Genomic DNA, 6,000 nt, shown 5'->3' with positions numbered 1-6,000 from the left:
AATCAATCAATGTGATAGAACAAATCAATAAGAGAAGAGAGAAGAACCACATGGTCCTCTCAATTGATGCAGAAAAAGCATTTGACAAGATACAGCATCCGTTCCTGATTAAAATGCTTCAAAGTATAGGGATAGAGGGAACATTCCTCAACTTCATAAAATCTATCTATGAAAAACCCACAGTGAATATCATTCTCAATGGGGAAAGTTGACAGTTTTTCCTTTGAGATAAGGAACACGACAAGGATATCCACTCTTGCCACCATTGTTCAACATAGTACTAGAAGTCCTAGCAACAGCAATCAGACAACAATAAGAAATTTTAAAAGGTATTCAAATTGGCAAGGAAGAAGTCAAACTCTCTCTCTTCACAGATGACATGAAACTTTATATGGAAAACCCAAAATACTTCACCCCCAAACTACTAGAACTCATACAGCAATTCAGTAATGTGGCAGGATACAAAATCAATGTGGAGAAATCAGTTGCTTTCTTATACACTAACAATGAAAATACAGAAAGGGAAATTAGAGAATCGATTCCATTTACCATAGCACCAAGAACCTTAAGATACCTGGGAATAAATCTAACAAAAGAGGTAAAGGATCTGTACTCAAAGAACTACAGAACACTCATGAAAGAAATCGAAGAAGACACAAAAAGGTGGAAGACCATTCCATGCTCATGGATCGAAAGAATAAACATTGTTAAAATATCTATACTGCCTAGAGACATCTATACTTTCAATGCCATCCTGATCGAAATTCCACCACATTTTTTAAAGAGCTGGAACAAACAATCCTAAAAATTGTATGGACCCAGAAGAGACCCCAAATTGCTAAGGAAATGTTGAAAAAGAAAAACAAAATTGGGGGCATCACTTTGCCTGATTTCAAGCTTTACTACAAAGCTGTGATCACCAAGACAGCATGGTACTGGCACAAAAACAGATACGTAGACCAGTGGAACAAAGTAGAGCCCAGATATGGACCTGCAACTCTATGGTCAAATAATCTTTGACAAAGCAAGAAAGAATATACAGTGGAAAAAAGACAGTCTCTTCAATAAATGGTGCTGGGAAAACTGGACAGCTATGTGTAGAAGAATGAAACTTGACCATTCTCTTACACCATACACAAAGATAAACTCAAAATGGATAAAAGACGTCAATGTGAGGCAGGAAGCTATCAAAATCCTAGAGGAGAACATAGGCAGTAACATCTTTGACATTGGCTACAGCTCTTTCAAGACATGTCCCAACGGCAAAGAAAACAAAAGTGAAAATGAACTTTTGGGACTTCATCAAGATCAAAAACTTCTGCACAGCAAAGGAAACAGTCAGCAAAACAGAGACAACCCACGGAATGGGAGAAGATAGCCGCAAAATGACACTATAGACAAAGGGCTGATATCCAAGATTTCAACACACTCAACAGATCTCAACAGAACTCAAGAGATCTCAACATCTCAACACACAAACTCAACATACACAAAACAGATAGTCACGTCAAAAAACGGGCAGAAGACATGAACAGACACTTCTCCAAAGAAGACATACAAACGGCTACCAGACACATGAAAAAATGTTCGGGGAGGTTCAAATAAAAAAAGATTCTGAATATATTCAAGGTGTAAGGTAACAAGTAGCTCCTATAGAACATATTCTCATTTTGAGGTGATTTGTATCAGCTAATCCTATCATGGCTAATACTATAATAGGCAGACATTCGTTCCAAGAATGACTCCTGGCACATTGCCAATACTCTTTTTTCTTTGTTTGATTCCTTTTCACAGTTCATGATATGAGCTTTGCTTAGACATTCATCTGGAACAATTACCACCGCAATCATTGTACAATTTACTTTCTTCATTGAAAACTTTCCATTTTATAGTTTTGAGGTATTAGTTTTTATTTTCACTTGCAGATTATAGGAGCAATTGCATTTGCAAGCAGGTATATTTCTGTGTGCACTTTCCAAGGCATTCAGCTAGGATTAAGGGATAATGTCTCAGCAATTGTGTGAGTTCACATTCTTGGGTTCCAAGCAATAGTTTCAGAAAAGTTTTCTTTTCTTCTTTGTGATTGCCACATAAAGAAATCCTATTACAGAATCAGTTCCTATCATGAATGGGCTGATTCTATCATAGAATCACAGAATTTTAGAGCTGGATCTAGTCCAGCATCTCACTCAGTTCAAGAATCCATTATCTAGCATAATTTAGCACCCTTGATGGATGACCATCTAGCCTTGGCTTAAGTGAGGGAAAGTTCATCTCCATAAAATCCCCAAAATCTTGCTCTGTTTATGGCATAGTACAAATCCCACTGGATTTAGAAACAGGCTGGATTATAATTCCAGTTCAAGCAAGATGAGGTAGGGCAAAGTTACTTATCTTCTCTGAACTTTTTTACTTCCTTGCCTATTTCTGTCCTGTAAGTGCTCAAAGGATAGCTAATGATAAACTACGAAGATAAAATGAATTAATATAAAGTATTCTCTGTGACTGATAACGCCCCCCCCCCCACTTTTCTGTCTCCACAGAAAGAAAATTCTCTTTTTCTGGTAAGCCCAAAACTGCCTCTCCATAAGTTAATTCATTCAATAAAGAGTTATAGGAACACTGTCAAAGTACTGTATATAACTGTGAACAAGGTAGAAGGAACCACATTCTCAAGGAACTTATATTCCAGTGAGAAAACACAGTCCAACAGTCAATAAGTAAATGAATTAAGTTTAAAGGGAAAAAAATCAAATGAATAGATAGCGATAACGTGTTTCACAGAAAATTAAAATAGGGTAACATACTCACTACTAGGTGGCTACTTCAGCCAAGACATTGCTGAGGAAATCTCACTTACGCTGAAATCTGAATGACAATTATACCCCTTGATCCTCTTCACGCTTTCTGGAGCAGCCCATTTAAAAAGAAAGAAAGAAAAAAAAAAAAAAAGCCCTTTCAAATTGTTGAAGGCAGCTAGAATATCTTCCCTTAGATTTTTTTTTTAAAGATAAACATCACCAGTCCCTCCAACTATTTCTTATATCCCATGATTTAAAAAAAATTTTTTTAACAGGGAAGACTCTGGGTTTATCAACACTGTCTTTAAATGTGCATGTAGAATGAAAACGTTTCTCTAGATGTAGCCTGAACCAACGGAAATAGAATCCCTTCATCTGGATTCTGTGTTTCACCAGTGGTACACAAGCTTGCATTAGCTTTTTTTTTTTGTAGCGACTATAGCAAAATGCTGACTTAATTGTCATCAATGAGAAGCGCCTCGTCTTTTCCATAGGATCTCCTCTTTGAACACTGCCTCTTCCCTCAGTATGCACACTGGTTTCTGTACCAGAGCTTCCCATTTACTTTTGCTACCATTTATCTTGTTCATTTCAACCTAATTCTTCCAGACTGCAGCGAGTTTTTGAATCTTAGAACTCTCTTCTACCTATTAACTCTTCTTTTAATCTCCATGTCAGTCATCAATTTAGTTAATATGTTGCTAGGCCTATCAAATAGATGTCTGGCAAATGCAAAACTATTTCAGAGCCATGCTAAATTATTTGAGAAATACAATTTGCCCCTGGGAAAGAAAAGTCACATTGCTATGGGTAATTTCCTCTGGTGCTTTCTAAATTATCTGTAGTAAGCATGACCTATTTTTAGAATCAGAATAAAAAGCTATAAATAAAAGACATATCCTATTATTTTTCAAAAGGTATGCCTTCACATTTCCATCTAAAAAGTTGATGAGTGTTAAAGAATATAGAAAATGATAGAGCCCAGTGACATTCAATTAGAGATTTCCCTCTAGGCTGATTCAGGGCTGTTGATTTATCATCAGGGTTGTTAATTTAATCCAACTCTTCCTGGGCAATAGTAATATATGCGTAGTTTTTTCGTTTTTTTTTTTTTTTTAAGATTTTATTTATTTATTTATTTGGCACAGAGAGTGAGAGAGAGATTCAGCACAAGCAGGGGGAGTAGCAGAGGGAGAGGGAGAGCAGGCTCCCTGCTCAGATCCCTGGACCCTGGGATCATGACTTGAGCCAAAGAAAGACGCTTAATCGACTGAGCCACCCAGGCACCCCAGATGCATAGTTTATTAGTGTGGTATGCTAACAACATAATAATCCAGAAGAAGGCAGGCCTTTGATTCTAAGTCCTCCTATTTGTTACATTCTCAAAACACGAGATTGTCTGGTGGAATTTCTCTTCCTACTTCCTGCTTTAAAAGTATTTTTATCAAGAATTCCTAGAAATAACTATTAACTATTTGAGTCAATCAAGCAGAGAAAAAATTAATGTTCTCTTCTGTGATAGCGCATGCTTAGAAAGCTAAACAAAAGAATTGAGAATCAAAAGTTTGAAACTCGAACTAAAATGAATACTCAAAGGGCCAAGAACACATTTCTGAGTGTGGGAAAACATTTGCCTTTGAGAAAAATCTAGAATCAAAAAGCCATTTTGCTGGGTGTGGGCAGATATTAGGCCTTATTCAGAGAAAAGGCTACATGATGTCATTGTTTTGATACAATATACACACAGAATACATTGACCTTGAGAAGTTCCGTTCTATTCAAATTTTTATCTATTCAGTTCTATTCAAAATTTTATCTCTTTATTTCCCTGAAGACCTGACATTTGACTCTGATTCTTTTTTTGTAAAAATTATCTTAAAACTTAATCTGTGTTTTTTTTCTAAGATTTGTCAGTAAAACCAGCAAAAGCAGGGGCCATCCCCTTAATAATATGGTTGTCTTTTCTCCAGCACCCAGATCACTCACTCATTTTAGGGCAAGAACTGAGGCAGAGCATGATGGGTGAGACTGTTGCACAGGCTGGGGTCAGGAAAGATGGGAAGTGCTGAGATAAAGAAGGACTTTTGGTTACTAAAACATAGCAATGGGTTTCTAACCAGTTTTCCTTGGAAAGAATGCATATGGTCTTGATAAATACATTTCTTACATCATGTCAGGTCTCATATCAATGACACTCATTGATTTTGACTGAAACCTAAGAGAGAAAACTGCCACTCTGTGTTTTACCACTTAAGACCGAAGTCAGAGAAAGTCCCGGGGCATGCACAATCCCTGTCTCTTCAGGTGTGTCTCCACAAACATTTACTGACCTCCTGCTGAGCCCCCAAGCATTAAGAATTCAGAAATTAATGAAATGTAAGTCTTGCTCTCAAACAGTTCACAATCAAGAAGCAAAGAGATGCACTAAAACAGATGCGACTTGGAGGTGAACCCATAAATGCTCGCATTATTTTATGATCAGAAAAGGGGAAACCCTAATCCAGCCCTGCGAGATTCCAGAGGAAATTATACCCTCTAAGCCCAGACAATTCACTTCTCAGAACAGCAAGCTCATTCCTGCCTGTTCATATTCTCTTTCTGGATCTTCTTGCTTGCTTGTTCTGATGAAGCACGCTGCTATGATTGCTCTACCCTATGGAAGGCCTCAAAGAGCAAGCTCGGCCCACCAAGAACTGAATCCTGCTAACACCCGCGAGCTTAGCGTCTGATTCTCCCAGGGGGTCGAACCTAGAGATGAAAGCAGCCCTGGGGTCACCTTGACCGCATCCTTGTGAGAGGCCCTGAACCAGGGCAACCACCTAAGCTGTCTTTGGATTCTTGACCTACAAAAGCTGTGAGATTAAAATGCTGTTATTTTACCCACTGTTTTGTGACAATTTCTTACATATTAGTAGATAACAAATACACCAAGAACCACCTTATCTACTGCCAGGAACACACTGATGTCATAATTTCCTTTCTTTCTTTCTTTCTTTCTTTCTTTTTTCTTTCTTTCTTTCTTTCTTTCTTTCTTTCTTTCTTTCTTTCTTTCTAAGAGAGAGAATGCACTTGTAAGAGTGTGGGGGAGGGGTAGAGGGAGAAGGAGAGAGAATCTCAAGCAGACTCCACACCAAGGGCAGAGCCTGACCTGAGGCTGGTATCACGACTCTGAGATTATGCTCTGAGCTGAAATCAAGAG

This window comes from Enhydra lutris, unplaced genomic scaffold, assembly GCF_002288905.1.
Source record: "Enhydra lutris kenyoni isolate GAN:26980312 unplaced genomic scaffold, ASM228890v2 scaffoldscaffold17, whole genome shotgun sequence".
Taxonomy (NCBI): Eukaryota; Metazoa; Chordata; class Mammalia; order Carnivora; family Mustelidae; genus Enhydra; species Enhydra lutris.
The sequence above is the reverse complement of the archived record's forward strand: the minus strand, read 5'-3'. Positions refer to the sequence as shown.